Source organism: Argiope bruennichi, chromosome 3 (genome assembly GCF_947563725.1).
Source record: "Argiope bruennichi chromosome 3, qqArgBrue1.1, whole genome shotgun sequence".
NCBI lineage: Eukaryota > Metazoa > Arthropoda > Arachnida > Araneae > Araneidae > Argiope > Argiope bruennichi.
Window position 1 is genome coordinate 124,313,346 of NC_079153.1, and position 16,282 is coordinate 124,329,627.

Here is a 16,282-nt window from a genome sequence, read left to right on the forward strand (position 1 = left end):
CACAATAAGCAGAAGTAAGATAGTTAAAATGGCTTTGACAATTTGCAAAATCATTCTCATGAAGTTATATTTAATTTATTTATGTGAAAGGAAATATTACCAATATTTCCGGTGAACAAACTGGATGTCATAACGGGTTGGAAGTAAAAAAAAAAAAAAATGCATCTTAAAATTATTTAATCTTATTTATGATTTAGCTAGCAACTTAAAATTTTTATCATATTTAAAGTAATCTCATTACGAATATTTAGTAAGGCAATCTTTCGGAGGTCAATAATTATAAAATAAAGAGCTGATGTCATTACGGTATAATTTTTTAAAATCTAAATATTACTGCTAAAGTTTTAGCTGTTTATTTATTTACAGACACTTATTACTTACCGTTAGAAATTGTATCGAAAAATGTGAACTGTGCATTGATTTGTTTGTATGGCTTAAATTTTTTTCATATATATTTGTGTTTATATTTTCACTGGAAATTTATAAAAATATCCAAAGATATATTCAAAGATTTTTAGGCATTTATGTGCCCAAAATTCACATAATATTCAAATAAGGCAATTATTTAAATCATTCTAAGAATTCTTTATAAATTTCTAAAAAAAAAAATTATTATTATTTTTTTTTTTGATTATTTTTAGCTGTCAAATTTCAATGATTATTTTTTTCTCTTCTATTCATGTGTAATTCTTTTGTAATTTAATGAAATCTTTATTTTTGTGGAATTAGATTTAATTATTTTTTATTAATTTTAGGAATTAAATTTCTGTAATAGCTCCCCTTTCCCCTATTCTTCTATAATTATTTTTTAATTTAATGAAATTACGTTTTGATAATTTGTTACAAACGTAACATTATAAATTGCAACATTTTGACAAAATCGCTTTCAGTCACCTGAATGAAAATTCGTTACCAGGAAATACATTTTCAATACTTTTTAATTCGATTTCTTTAAATTATTTCTATGAAGTTTTATCCTATTTATTGTATATTATTTTAGTTGTTAACTACTTTCGTTTGTGGAATTCAATTTTATCTTAAATAATTACATTCAAATCTTCAGAAATCTTAAATTTCTTAGTGAAATTCTGATTATCTCTATTGTAAAATTTCTCCCTCAAAGGTTCAGTTTTTATAGGTGTGACTATGGGTGTGACCAGGACTTAGGAATCTGTTCTTTCAAGTTTACACTCCCCTATGCTTTCTACTTTCACTTCCAATTCTCGACATCAATCGAGAGAGCTAGTTCTCTATAAGAAACTGTCGCCGTTCTATTTGCTTCTTGTCAAAACCTCTGGCGGCCCATTAGATGGGTGGTACATTGTGATTTACGATAGCTAGTTACTTAAGTGTTTGTCATATAACTACTCAGAGAAATGATCAGTTTCTAAACAAAATGGATCTTATACTTACTTTCAGCTATTGAATAGCTAAATCATATTAATGCAGGTTATATCCTATCGTATGTCATCTCTCTATTCGACAGTATATATTACCAACCCATTCGTGTTGCTTTAAGTACACAATATTGGGATTCTCCTGCCTCCTATCGCTGATTCGCTAGGCAGAAGTTAAGCATGAAAATTCTGAATGCTAAGGGAAAAATTCGTCAGTTATCAAAGTGACCATACTTCCTTTTCTCGAGAACTCTTAGCACAGCAATTTGAAAAAAGAAATTATTGCAACAAAAACTTTAAAATTAATTTAATATTCAGGAAGCAAGTCCTCAAATTCACACGTTCAGTTTCTGATCCGATTCTACTGTGCCTACCTCTTGCTTAAAATAAAGAACATGATTCCGTTTCTATTTTGTCTGTTTTTAAAATGATTACAATGGAGAAAAATTCTAAAAAGCTAAAACAACAAATAATAACCAAAGTAAATCTATTTAAGAAACCTCTAGATTTTGGACAGTCTCGACTCTTCAGATTTCGATATCTGTTGTTGTGAAAGAAGATATTTCTTTTTATTTATGGAGCAAATGACACCAAAATACTCGTGAAATGAAATCGTTATAGTTTAACTGACTCCATGCTAATAGATGACATCCCCCAAAATAGATTTGGCAGTAAAATCGAATCATACAGAATTGAACATACTATTAATTATGATTCCTACAAAGCTATCGAAGAAATCCCTCCTGTTTTTCAAGAAATCAAACATCGGATGAAAGAAAATTTTTTAAAGAGTTCATTTTGAGGATTGATTTAAAATCTCTTATAATTCAATTTTTCATTCCCCTATCCTTGACTATTTAAAAAATGAAAAGAATGCGATGATTTTTTTTTCTTACCGTTTATTACTGGAATGTCTTGCTTTATAGTTTTCAAATTTTTAGTTTCCTGCGGACTTTAATTGATTTTTCCCTTAACTCTATTGGGAGAACTGTTTTTATTTTTAAAATTACATTTTATGATATTTTGACAATTGTAACTACTTGTTTTTTAATGATTAATAATTTTTTGTCTTCAAAACTAACTTCAAATGTCTTAACAATTTCATATATTAATTGTATGTCAGTTCATCCACCATGCGTTTGGCGTAGCGTAACTAAATACATCTCTTATGCCAACAAATCCCGTACCCAATTTAAAAATTCTCCCAAATACCTTTTATTTCCGATAATTCACTCCACTACTTATTGAAAAAACCGCAGAATGTATCGTTAAAATATGCCAATTGCCAGATTGCAATTGGAGTTTGCAATGTCAAAAATTCCACCAGCAGTTTTTAACTGTCATGGAATTAAAATTTATTCAATACTAGCCGCCTTTGGCGACCAGCCGGTTCGCCAATCTTAATGTTCGTTAAAATTTTAATAATTAAATATTTTATGCAATTTCTACTTTAATAGCTTCTTCATCAAAATATTTTAAAACTTCAAATTTTGATTATCATATAATTCATTCATAATATTATAAAGGCCTTCAGTCATAACGTAATATGTATCTCTCTCATTTTCTGTTAGCACCCGTAGAATTTATGCTTTAAATTAAAGTGGAAAGAATTTATCTTCAATTAATATAATAATATTTTTTACTGAAACAAAGCATTTTTTTATAATCTGATTACTGAAAATAGAGTCACTCAGCGTTTAAACTTTATGGGCACTAAAGAATATCTTTTTTAATTTATGTAATATCTCAAGAGTTGGTCAACAAAATTTTCTTAGATTCATTATGAGCAAATCGATTCATTAACAATGTTTAAATTTAAATGCATCAAACACTAAGAAAATAAAACGAATCGTTTAAAATAAACGGTTGAAAACAGGTTTTAAAAAAACTACTTAAAAAACGATGTACTTAAAACTATAAGCATAAACAAAAAATATATAACTAACATAAATACAAAAGCATGCAACTAACCCAAAAATAATTTAAATCATCCATTGATAACGTTGTCATGGCAACAATCAGAACAGAATGCGCATGCGTGAATTTTCTTCGCCGGTTACGTAACGCAAATACGTGATTTTTTTCTACGCCAGTTGGGGTAACGCTATGCGGATTAGAAATTTTTAATTTCCTTTATTCTGTTTTATTTTAATTCAAAAGTACTTCAGAATGAATCTGAAAGATTGATTCATTAACAATGTTTAATTTTAAATGCATCAAACATTAAGAAAATAAACAGAACCGATTGAAATAATCCGCCGAAAAATTTTAACCCTAGCCTCATTACTGTTGGGAGAAAAAAGAAACGGAAGCCTTTCTCGTTTGGCGCTGGGGATAATGGAAGATTTTTTTGGCGGAAAAGTTGGCGGTGGGGAAAATGGAAGATTTTTTTGGCGGGAAAGTTAGTTTTTAATTAATAATTAAAATTCTAATTAAAAATTCGAAAAAAGAAACCCCAGGTGCACATTCCCAACCTCCAAGGTATACATGTACCAAATTTGGTAGCTGTATGTCAAACCGTCTGGCCTGTAGAGCGCCAACACACACACACACACACACACACACATTGAGCTTTATCATAAGTATAGATAGATTACTGCTTACTTTTAGAGCAAACGGCTTTTTATTCACTTATTATGACTTTGTGCGGTAAATATATATATTTATAAGAATATCTTTTTTACATGAAAATTTCATTTTTGTTCCCTTTAAATTTAAAAAAAAAATCATTTTTATTATAACTTATTTTTGTTTTTAGATTTATTATTTTCATTTTGTAGTTATTGCATTGCTAGATCATTTTTAAATTTCGTTTGCTTGCTTTAAAAAAAAAATTGTAACTGATTTAAATATTTCTGTATCGGTTGTATTTTTTACTCTTTTGCTTATTCTTTTATTCTGAATTTGATTAGTTAATTGATTTGTGATAATGTTTTGGAAATTTGTAGTAATGAAATAGATATTCTGTTAATAGCTTGCTGAAAATTTATACAAATATTCTTGAAATAGGTTGAAAATTATTATCTGCATTAAAATTTATCTATCTCTTTTAAAAAATGGAAAGATTATTTTAAATAATTTGAATTAAAGTGAAAATAATTTTACAATTGATCTAATTTGTTACTAATTTTCACTTATTTTATTTAATTTTTTTAATTTTCTGATGTTTTTCCTTATATCGTGCGGTTATATGTTAAAATTTTGTTTCTAGTAATGTTATGGAACTGGATGAATTGAATCTAAAATGAATTGACATGCAAATATTTCTTTAATAATTTCAAAACTACTTCAAATATAGATTTTCTTTTTTTAGTTAGACTAGCCATTTACCATAGGCAGTTTATGAATATTAATTTTATATATCCAATTTCTAAAACATAATTAAGATATTAATCACTTCACGAATTTTTAGGTGGCGTTATGTATATTATTTTATACGACTGTTTTAGAAGCAGCGTTTCTCTGCATTCTTTTATGAAGCTTTTGGGAAGAATTATTTTTAAAACAGTTATTTCTAATCATGTAAACATGGTTATTTTTATATATAACTAGTATCTGGTGAATATGTGAAAGGTAATGTGTGTTTTATGACATTTAAAAAAACAGTAACCTAGCTATTTTCGCTGATCTTGATTTAGGTAATTTTATATAGCTGTTTTAGAATTATTGTGTTATCTGCGTTTGTTAACAATTTTTAACAATCTTCATTGTGGTTTGTATCCTACTGTTTCTAATTTTTTGAAAAAGTGTCATTTTATTAATACGGTTGTCTAGTTACAGATAAAAATATATTTGTAAATATTCAGTTATCTATTTGTCAACGAGTTCTTTTAATTAAATTTTAAAGCGTAATTCGAATTGGTTCGTTTATATCGGAAGAAATGTTTTAAAACAATGATAAGCAAAAATGATGTACAAAAAATATAATAATGTATTTACTCAAATTGAAAACTGTCAGTACTGAATGCTGTATTAAATTAAATCATGAAAGTTTGCTATTATGGACAGTGATGATAGCTAGAGGCCAAAGATGGGAAAAATATACTTAGTAATTGGAGATAAATAAAATTTTAACGTAATTATATTTTTTTATGCTAAGTAATATATAAGAATATGAAATCATAATATATACAAAAACAGTCTCACCATTTTGCGTAAATTAGTTTTTCCCCCCTTTATACCAACGATATGGATGATTATCGATTACTAATCTTATTACTTTCTACAACAGTCGTTTTCATTTTATTGATTTCATAGAAGTCAGCTTTATCAGGCTCGAACAACTTTTCTTTTTTATAAAATTATTCAAAAATTACACTTTTTGTTTGAACAAAAAACAAATCACATAAGTAAATTATAAGCAGGAAATGAAATTTTCAGTTTAATTATATATGGATAAATTTTGTTTAGACATAAAACATATACGCTTTATTATGCATCCTAAAATTCTTGATTTGTTTGTCTATTGTTATTTTTTAGCCTCTCTTCTTAAATAAATATGCAAAATATTTTCCCACGATTTTATATTATTCAGTTTATAAATATTGCTGCCTAATTGATGCGAATTATGTTTTGGAAATTATTTTTTTTTAACTATGTTTATTCAAAAATTCAAACCTTTCACCTTTGCTTCACAAAAATGTTTATCAACATAATAGTTTTTACTGTATATTAAAATCGATGTAGAGCAATGCATACGTGACCCTTTTGCCAATTCTCTTCCTCTTGCCATCCTCGTTATAATCATCTATACCCCCCCCCCCCTTTGCGGTTTTGTTTTTTATTCTCCTGCTTTCATTAAACTTGCGGTTACTCTTATTTTTTTTAAGCAAGTTTTAAAGAAACTTTTCAACAACATTTACAATAAATCATTTTATGCGATGTACTTTTTCGATTTAGATCATCTATTTCCCCCCCCCCCCTTACTCGTAGTTCTGCATTTCGTGGTTAATCTTCGTAATTACAAAAAAAAAAAAAATGGGGAATTTTTTTTTATAAATTAAATTGTTATGTATTTAATGACTTGTCTTTGGTACTTAATATGCATTCTTATCATGATCACTCCAAGCCACATGAAGAATGTATTCTTAATTGTTCCCTCCTTCTCCCACGTGCTCCCCAAACCTCTCCCTCCCCCCTTTTCAAACCCTTTCTGGGTCACAGTGGCTTGTTGGTAAGGTCTCGGTTTCGAAACCGGAGAGTTTCAGGTTCGAGACGAACCGTTCACTGCCGCTCCACAGAAGAACCATCTTTTAATCGGGTCTGGTGCACGTTAAATCCGTCGGCGGCAAACGTCCTCCCACTGGTATGGTGTGGAAGTTTGGAGAGGGGTGCCAACTCAGGTGTCGTCCTCGTCATCTGGCCACGGTTCAAAATGACAAGGTCCGTCCCAAAATAGCCCTAGTTTTGCTTTAAAAACTAGACTTTCATATAACTAAACTAAACCAAACCCCTTCTATTTTAAACACCCTGTGAAAATGAACTGAGAGTTTATTAGAGTGGGATGGATATTTAGCATTTCATTCCGCATCAATATCATTTCTAAACAGTTTTTTTTTTTTTTTTTCTTCTTTTTTCCTTTCACGGAAGATCGATTTCAGATTGTCACTACTTCAATGGCATGGCCTGGAGTAATTTTGTATGCTCAACATTTAAATAAGAAAAGCTTCTATATAACCCTTGTTGTTTTTAGTGCTGAATGCTCAGAACTATGTTCAATAGTTTCCTCTAAGTTACAAAAGTATTATAGTTAGTTTGACATTTTGACAGCTCTCTTTATTTAATGTGTAATCCGCATTTGAAACTGTCACTTGTGGTTTTTCTCTTCCTATTCAATGGACATTATCAGAGTTTTGCAAATTTTTGCGATAAAAATTGACAATTTCCCCTCTAACAGTGATTTCCAAAGTATTCGAGGGCATTAAATATTTCTATGTAATTCATCTTTGGGAAAAGTTGCTTGTATAAATTTATTAACTCATAGCATGAGTTATCTCTAGAACAAAATTTGAATTTAAAAAAAATATTAAGAAACCGTTAAAGCCAATTGAAACTTTTAACAACCATTGATCCCGGGGAGCCAACATATCATCAAATACGGCTATTGTTGTAATAAAGTCTTTTAAAAAAATGAGAAACCATAGACATCGTTTAGCACATATGAAATCATTTTTATGTATTTTGCATCTGATGGTATGATATTGCCTTTTTTATGCTAACTTATTTCTTATTATTCAGCTTATAATTGTCTAACTTGTTGATTTGATGCAAAAATTGAATTGCGAGGAGCATTTTGCCGAATATTTACAAAATGAATGGCATTGTTCCATTATCTTTGCAACACGATGAATTACATTCTTCCGAAAAGCACCTGCTGTATCATAAGCTTACTAAAAAATTTATATAAATTGTCATTTCTTTCATTCTCGAGATTATCATTATAAAAAAAATGAAGGTTTTAATTAGTAGTCTGAGGAGAAAATGTTATTAATTTGTTTTGTTTTTGTTTCCAAATTCTAACTGGTACATGCCCTTTATTAGGAGTGACAAATATGATGCTTTTACTGGAATGTTAAACTAAAGCTTGTATGAACAGGCGCACACATTTCATACAATGAATTAAAAAAAAAAAGGAAATAGACTGAATTACGGTTTCTTTTCTACGTATTTTATTCTCAGTGCTTTAATGTGGTGCAATCGTTCAGCAATTCTTCACTTAAAGTGGCACAAGGAACGGGCGTTGACTAAAAGTTCATGGTACTGTAGGAATCTCCTCTTCCTCATTTCCTTATTAGAGGAGCAAATCTTCGCTGAGATTTGTCTTTTAAAAATAAGAAGAATTAAATTATCTGAACATTAAAAAATAGTTTGCGTACGAATATGTGAACCTTAATTATCTGTTAAATTCTTTTTATTATCTTCCATTGCACTAAAAAGGAAAGGGAAAAAATTATAAAGTTATTTTGGAAAATCTTTTTTCTTTTAGCTTAAATATATTATAATTTTGACTGTATCAGTTGTGCATATGCAAGTATTGCAGTTCCGATTAATTTATAGCTAACTTATAAATATTTTTCTTTCCAATTTCAAAAAATTACTATTTTCTTTTTCTTATTAATCTTCGTATTTATATTGTTGTCTTTGTTTGCTTTAAGATATAATTACAAAATTGAAAAAGATTAAATTACTAATAATTTTGCCAACAAATTTTACCTAAAAATAATAAACGGAAATTATTATTATTTTTTTAAAATTAAAATCACGTACTCAACTGTTATTTGTCCGTTTGCTGATTGGGAGTTAGTTTTAAGATATGTTTGAAAATAAACGCTGATAAAGTGAAAAATACAATTGATCACAATTTATTTGCATTTCTAAAAATTTGAGAACATGTTAAGCCTTACAAATAAGTACCATAGTCAGATGTTTTTTGTGATTACGAATATCATCACAATTAAGACGAAGAACGAAATCATTTAAATAAAAAATAAATTTAATTTTCTGATGTTTAGAAAAACAATAATAAACAAGTTCTGGAAACAATAAGAAAAAGTGACAAATTTAGGTATTTAGCAGTCCTCGACAATACACATTATGAGGCCCCTATTTTAATAAGCTGGCCTATTTAGTTTCACATTTCTGAACATTTTTATCATATTAGCGACTTATTTTACTTTAATATTTTTCTTTTTATTTTGTTTATCAAAATAAATTTATTACGTTTATATTTTGTTTATTTGTTTACGCAATATTACTGATACAGAGTTCGATTTTTATAAATATTCTAATAACTAAGTGGACATATTAAAATATACGAGAACCTGAGCAATCGGAGCAGTTTCTCTTTCCTACATCAACTCGAATGATTCGGAATATCACAGACGAATCAATCGCAAAGGAAACGGAATTGAGAAGTTCATATTATAAATAATTTATTGTGTATGCTTTCTTCTTTTTTTTAACATTAAAGCTAAAAAAAGGCTATATTTTTTCTTTTTGTGTGTGAGCAAAATGCATGTTTCTTTATTTTATTTACAATTTATCTCCGAATCATTCTATTTTCCTTTCTTTCATAAGTCGGAGGGTCATGCTTGATTTAATGTAAGGCCAATTTGATGCATTAGTTTTATTACTTAGTTTGATTGTTATGATTTTTTTTTTTTTTTTGTAATTTCTATATTAATATATTTGAATTTTCTTTTCAAAGAAATGTTATCTATTATTACAAGCTGTTATTATGAACTAAGGATTCATTTTCGTCCTTTATGTAGTCCAAAGTTCGAGCGTGGCCACTATTATCTGGACTTTTCGATTTATCTTTTAACATACCTTTACGGTAAAGGTAGCTGCGATATCTGCTTTTTATATATCCGCATAGCATATATTCGTTTGAATTAGTAAATAAAAAATTAACAAAAATGATGTCATTCACAACCAATGAATGTTCTCCAACTTTGAACAATGGACTGTGACATTTTTTTTTGTTTTGTTTTTATTTTGCATGTGGTCGGAGGCTGATCGATCGATTATTTTTTAAATATTTTAATCGAATATTTATCGAGAGAAAAGATAATAATGAATTAAATAATCTAGAATGATTATTTTTGACATATATATATACAGAATAATTCCTTGTTTAATGATTTCTTTTTCTTGTTATCTTTCTATGTAAATATTTAGTTCCTTGGATCACGTATACTTGGTAGAAATATGCATGCTGGGATACAATACTAATCATTTTTATCGATATATTACAAAATCCTTTATCATTCTGAACATCCAAATGAGATAAGATATCGGAGCATTTCAAGTAGATTGCAGTCGGATTTCAATTGCCGTGATTATTAATTCTCATAATTATTAATAATTGTTCTAGTTTTAATTTAAACGACCGGTCTTTTAAAGCAACATCTAATATTTTTGTTTACTAATAATTATATTTTGGAATAAGAAAATATTACACATCGCTTCTATGGTCTTTTAAAAAAGATTATTAAACTTTTTAGTGTGCACTTGTGTATATTTTACTAAAGAACTTACTTTTTTTTATTATGTTAAAAGCACTCCTAAAGACAGACGATATATACTAGGGCAAGAACGCACTTTTTTTTTTTTTTTTTTGAAATTCGATTTTATTCAAAGAGCAAAAGTTAATAATAATTCAAAAAAATTTGTAAGCATTTTTTTTTTAAATCAAATTTTTGCGATAACTCAAGAGACTTAAAATTTCGACTTCATGAAGAAAGACAAAGTGAAAGCATGCTCAGAATAAAAATTAAATTTCTAATAGCCCAAAACTACTCAAATGTATAGTGTATACTGTCAAAAATCTTTGCATAGTGTAAAATGGAGCTTCATAAGACTGCTTTGTTGTTAATGAACTATAGAAGCCACATTGACTATAATGGTAAATCATAGCCACTGAGCACTTAGCCTTTTAGGTCGCTTTTCGAAACTATCCAAAATCTCCTACATATGTCTTCTAAATAAATTAAGACGGCCTAGAACATACATAAACTGACAACTCCGACGCGCCCGAAGGCACACGGATAAAACTGAATGCCCGGCCACCACAGCAACACTGGTGGAAACTGTGGTTGAGTCCTACGGGCTATCACCGGCTACTGTACAACCCTTTCCATGGGATTGTAAAGTCTCGATCCAATAACAGGTAGCGTTATGATCAAATTCTTTATTTACAGCTTTATTACATGAAAACATCTCTTTCTAATCTAGGTTAAATGAATGATGCTATTTACAACACGAAAATTAAACAAGAATAGTTCCTCGAACAATTTCGAAGGAAACAACTTTACAAGAACAGCTAACAGGCTATGGGCGTCTTAGGCTACTCCAGGGGTAGCTCTCGGAATCCACCGAATTTGCTTAGGGTGGAATTTTACTCAGAAGTCCGATTCACACGAAGCTTCTCTCCCTCTTCTTCCGAAAAATCTCACCTTTTATTTTCCTCTCAGACTCCCTGTTACCCAATCACCGTTCAGAACAACCTGAATCGTCTCTGGTCGCCCGTGGGAAATGTCCATTGATGTTCTACCCTCCATAATGGGAAAAATGAAGGACATCTGGAGTGTTTGACACTCTCGCCTTTCGAAGACACGATTTATTTCCCTGGGAAACGCACGTGTGGTTCCTTATCTGGATTAGCACTAATTGGCCAGATGACCGTACTTAAAAGGAGGGTCTTCCATTTGGCAATCTGGAGGCACTTAACACTGTGGGAGTTTCGTTGATGAAGAATGGCCCGGAATGTAAATTATCGAGTGTGGGAAAAAGGAATGTCACAGTGGTCACCCAGGAAGAAGCTGAATCATTACAGGATGTACGTCCCGTCATCGGTGAGAGGTAGCCACCCCCACCTTTTTCTGTATCCGCCAGAGTGGCGAGAGCCAACCACCATACTGGAAGCTTCTCATCCTTATTTTTGAGGTGCCCTCCAATGGGAGAGCCTAGAACATACAAAAAGAGGGCTGCAGCATCCAAACATGCAAAGCACGATCCAAAATTAAAGTCAGTCCCTAAATAACCAACATTTATCGCTAATATGACAAAATTAAACATAGTTGTTGGGCGCGATTCTGTTTGGGATCATGCAATAAAGTTGCAGTGATCGAGAGAATATTGTCTGACAGCAAATATTGTCTGATAATATATATATATCTGTACATATTATCAACAGCAGCTGATTTAATTCTAAATGTTACTTCATAGAAATAAATTCGTGAAAGTTTATTGTGGTCATAAAAGGATGGCAAATGTAAAAATCTTTTGTCGCAAATTAATAAACAAACTGTTATTCATATCTTAAAAATAGCCCACAATATTCTTGCAAGTTCTCTTCGTTTATTTTCTGTTGCTGCTTGATATACATATTAGAGAATTTCTACACTTTCAAGATCGTTTGGAGATAAACACCTGTGGATTGTTATGGGTTTTCCCTGTTTATAAAAATAGCTGTCTAATTTATCATATCTCTCCCCCTCCTCCCCTTCCTCATAGCCATTCAGTAAGTCACCACGCTGTCTGTTGGGTGCGCCCAGGATGAGAAGTAAGTTCGCGTAGGTAGGATAACAAAATCGCATTGAAAGTTGAGCTTTCTCCGTGCGGTTCGAGATATTTAACCCACACTGGAGACCTTGGAAAGTAGTTCTGCCCCCGCTTTGTTTATCTTGTTCTCCGAAGTACTGAACTTTTTCTTTCATCTTTTATTTGTCATTTGTTCACATATTTGGAAGGGTCGAAAGTGGGAGTCGTGTGTGGTCCAGTCTCATCCATAAACCTATGATCTCGCTTTTTACTTTTGCTTTTGTCGTTGTCCTTCTGGCATCCATTTTCATTCTATTTACAACAGTGCCATAAATTAGATAAGATGGATTTATCTGTTTGACACTGAAGTTAAAAGTTTGTTTATGTGATTTATAAGATTGCCTCGTAAAAGACATTTTTAAAAATATATTGTGGAGATAGCAACCGTTTTGTTTCACGTCGTTTTTATCCTTTCAAGACTCAATAAATCATTACCATTGTTAACGGATTAAAATGCTTTTAAACCTATTTCGCAGTTACTCTGCACCACGCCATTGGAGTGCTGGCACTCCATGACATTATATTTTTTTCGCCCATCTGCTTAGGTCGGTAGTTTATGATCATTCCGCACAAGTCCTCTTTAAACCCTCTAAGTGAACATTTTGCTAGATTGTATAGCAGGTATCTGCCATCCTCTTTACGTACACTAAATTTCTACAGGGGAATTATAAATTAATATCCCAATTTTTCAAGGCTGTTCAAAGAAAATAAAACGAAGTACAGCCTTTTTGTTCATCAGAAATTTCAATTACAGTTGAAAGTTTAAATTTAACGCAGTTATAAGTGTTCATTATAAGCACACTAAAAATACGAGCCATATCAAGCATATCTGATGTGATGCTTTGAAAGCCTGCGGATATGTATGTCTTAAGTTTATCAACATCATTTGGTAAAGGGGGAACTAACACCTGCTATTTGATGTAGTCCCGGAAAAAAAAATAACAACATATACATATATCTGCATCCTTTCAGTGTTTCATACTAGGCATGCCAAAAAAAAAAAATGTAAGATGAGTTATCGTACTGCTTTAGTGTCCTCTGGAGTAACTGGAGGGGCTCAATTGTACAGTTACAACTGTATTGAATATAAACTTTCAGTTGTTATTTTTGATTTCCAGTGAACAAGAAGACTGTTCTCTCATTCTCTCTCTCTTTTAACAGACCTGCAAAGTTGAGATAATCATTTATAATCACCCTGTATATTCCCCACCGCATTCAGTAAAGGACCAATTCTATTTCTGTTCATTCTCGGATTCGAAAACTCTCCATGTTTTTGTGCATGCGTCAGGAAGCCTTTATTTTCTTTTTAAAAAAAAGGGAGGGGGTGAAAGGAGAGATGAATGGAGATGTTTAGTTATAGGGTGAACTCAGATTATTTGCGAAAGTAGAAGGCAGTAAGAAAGTAAAACTTCGCTTCTTTCTACGTACCTTCCCTTATTAAGTAACTTAAGTTCCCTTATTAAGTCGAAAAGTGCTTGTCGACCGAACAGTAGCACGATGACAGGGAGAATAGTAGCTCAGGTTGGGTATTCAATGCTTCTAGTCCATATCACGCTAATTTTGACAGGGTTGTTTTTACATTGATGATAGATTTTGGATTGGCATCATTCCATTGACATGGGGTGGAATTATTGTTAATGCCCACCTTAACATTTCGCACTCCCTCCTGGACAAAGACATGCAAACACCATGGTATACCTAGAAACATTTAAAAATTTACTATGTTGATTTAAGAGAATTTGTTTGGAAATTCATTTAAAATTAAGTACTACTAATTTTTTTAACAGTTAAATGCTGTACTTTTGAGGTAAATAAATGGAATGCATAATTTTTTTGCGTGATATAATTGCTATTGTAAAGTTGAAGATTTGCAGGATCCACCATTTAGATAAAAGTCATTCAATTATCCATAGCTGGCTGATTTTGCACCACAGTTTTAGTTCCCCACACTTGGGTATATTCCAGAACATTTCCAGAGATTTCAGTGCCTAAATATTACAACATTCCTGAAAACCTACTGCCAAATAAAAAAAGAAAATATTTATCTTGACTATTTATCTCTTTCAAGCATGGTGATTTATTTGTTGAACCGCTTACGCTAAAGAATTAAAACATAGTGTATATACTTAATGAAGGAAGCATATTTTTAAGCTTAAAAATATATTCTACATTAAGTGATTTAGGAATTGATCTACTATATATTAAATACATTTATATAAGTGGAGCGGAGACTAAATCATTAGTTCTTGAAAGATTTAACTGGTTTATTTTCTCTACTGTCGTTGGATGATACTTTCTATTTTGAATATGATATTCTATGTTCTGCCTTCTATATGAAGCAGTTTTTTTAAACCCATTTTATGGAAAGCTTTCTTAAGTTGCAATTATTTTTTTCCGCATTGAGAAAATGCAAATTTGGATGTTTTGACATTGTACATATATGCGGGATGTATTAACATTTAAGTTTCATGTTTATTTTAAACTTAGCAAAAATTACACCGTACTGTTACTTACCTGTAATACTATTTTTCTGCGGTCTTATTCTAAGGAAGTAAGATTTACAGATATTCTCAATGGAAGCTGAATAGTTGATTCAATGACCTTAACTTTGATGATAAATTTCATGACCATTTGGTAACTTGTTAACAAATTTAACGGTAAAAATATGTTAGAATTACAGTGTATCTCCATTGTGTACCGAAACTTGAAAGATTCTTCTGCAAAATCTCATGTGACGTCTCAGCCCTTTGAGAAACTATATAAGTGGAAGCGTTCATACGAGCTTCATTCTCTTTTTGGAGGGCTTATCGCATTCAGATCTAGTATTTCTGAAATCTGTTGATTGTGCCGTTATTTAACTAACGTTTTTTTGTCTGCCTATGTCGTTAAATTCTGTCTTTTTTTCCTTATGTGCACTTCATTGTTTTTTTGTTGTTATTTGTGATTCATGTCTTTCCTGATATAAAGCGTCGTTTTCCATTATCTAGCTTGTTTTACTCATTTCACCATACACTCACCGGACAATTTTCACTAATAATATTATTTATTTTTATGATAAAAATGTTGCAATGCTTTATCTTGTCTAAATATATGTGCAAACGAAATTGAAACATTTTTTTTTTTTTTTTCTAATCCATATCATTTTTTGACAAATTAACTGACGGGTAAGTAATGCATTTTCGCTAAAACGTTGATTTTTTAAAAAATCTATTGAAAATAATTTTTAAGTGATATTAAATTTTAAATTACTTATCAACTGGCACATTTCTGAAAGATTAACTGAAGAATCGTTAGGAAAAATAGTACGTTACTGAGATTTGTTTTGAATTTTTTTTTTTAAATCAGTCTTTTACAAATTAGTTTCCTTAACAAATTGTAAATGATCTTTGTTCTTGTGTGCAAATTGGTGATGATTAAGTTATTGGTGCAAGTTTTAAATTCTTACTATAGTAGATACAGTGCAAGGTAGATGCACTCTAAAAATAAATATTTCTATAGATTTGTTAACAGAAGATTAACCTTTATTTGTATATTCACGGTCTTACTTTTTTCAAAATCTAGGTAGTAACGTTTTGCATTATAGATGGCTATATTTTAAAAATTGAATGTATTTTTTTTTTCTACTCCAGTTTGAAAAAAAATTAAAGATTACTGTACAGTGCAAAATATTAAGAATAAAATCTTGTGATTCTTTTAAAGCTGATGTAAGTTATATTAAATAAAAACTTTGAGTTTATGATGTGCTCTTTATAAAATCTGCAAAACAAAAATTAAATAATTTT

At 30.4% G+C, this 16,282-nt stretch overlaps 1 protein-coding gene across 4 annotated transcripts in view; it reads left to right on the forward strand.

Moving 5' to 3' along the window:
- LOC129962721 (uncharacterized) overlaps window positions 1-16,282 on the forward strand; it is a 191,985-nt gene that overhangs the window by 100,450 nt on the left and 75,253 nt on the right. The window lies entirely within an intron of this gene.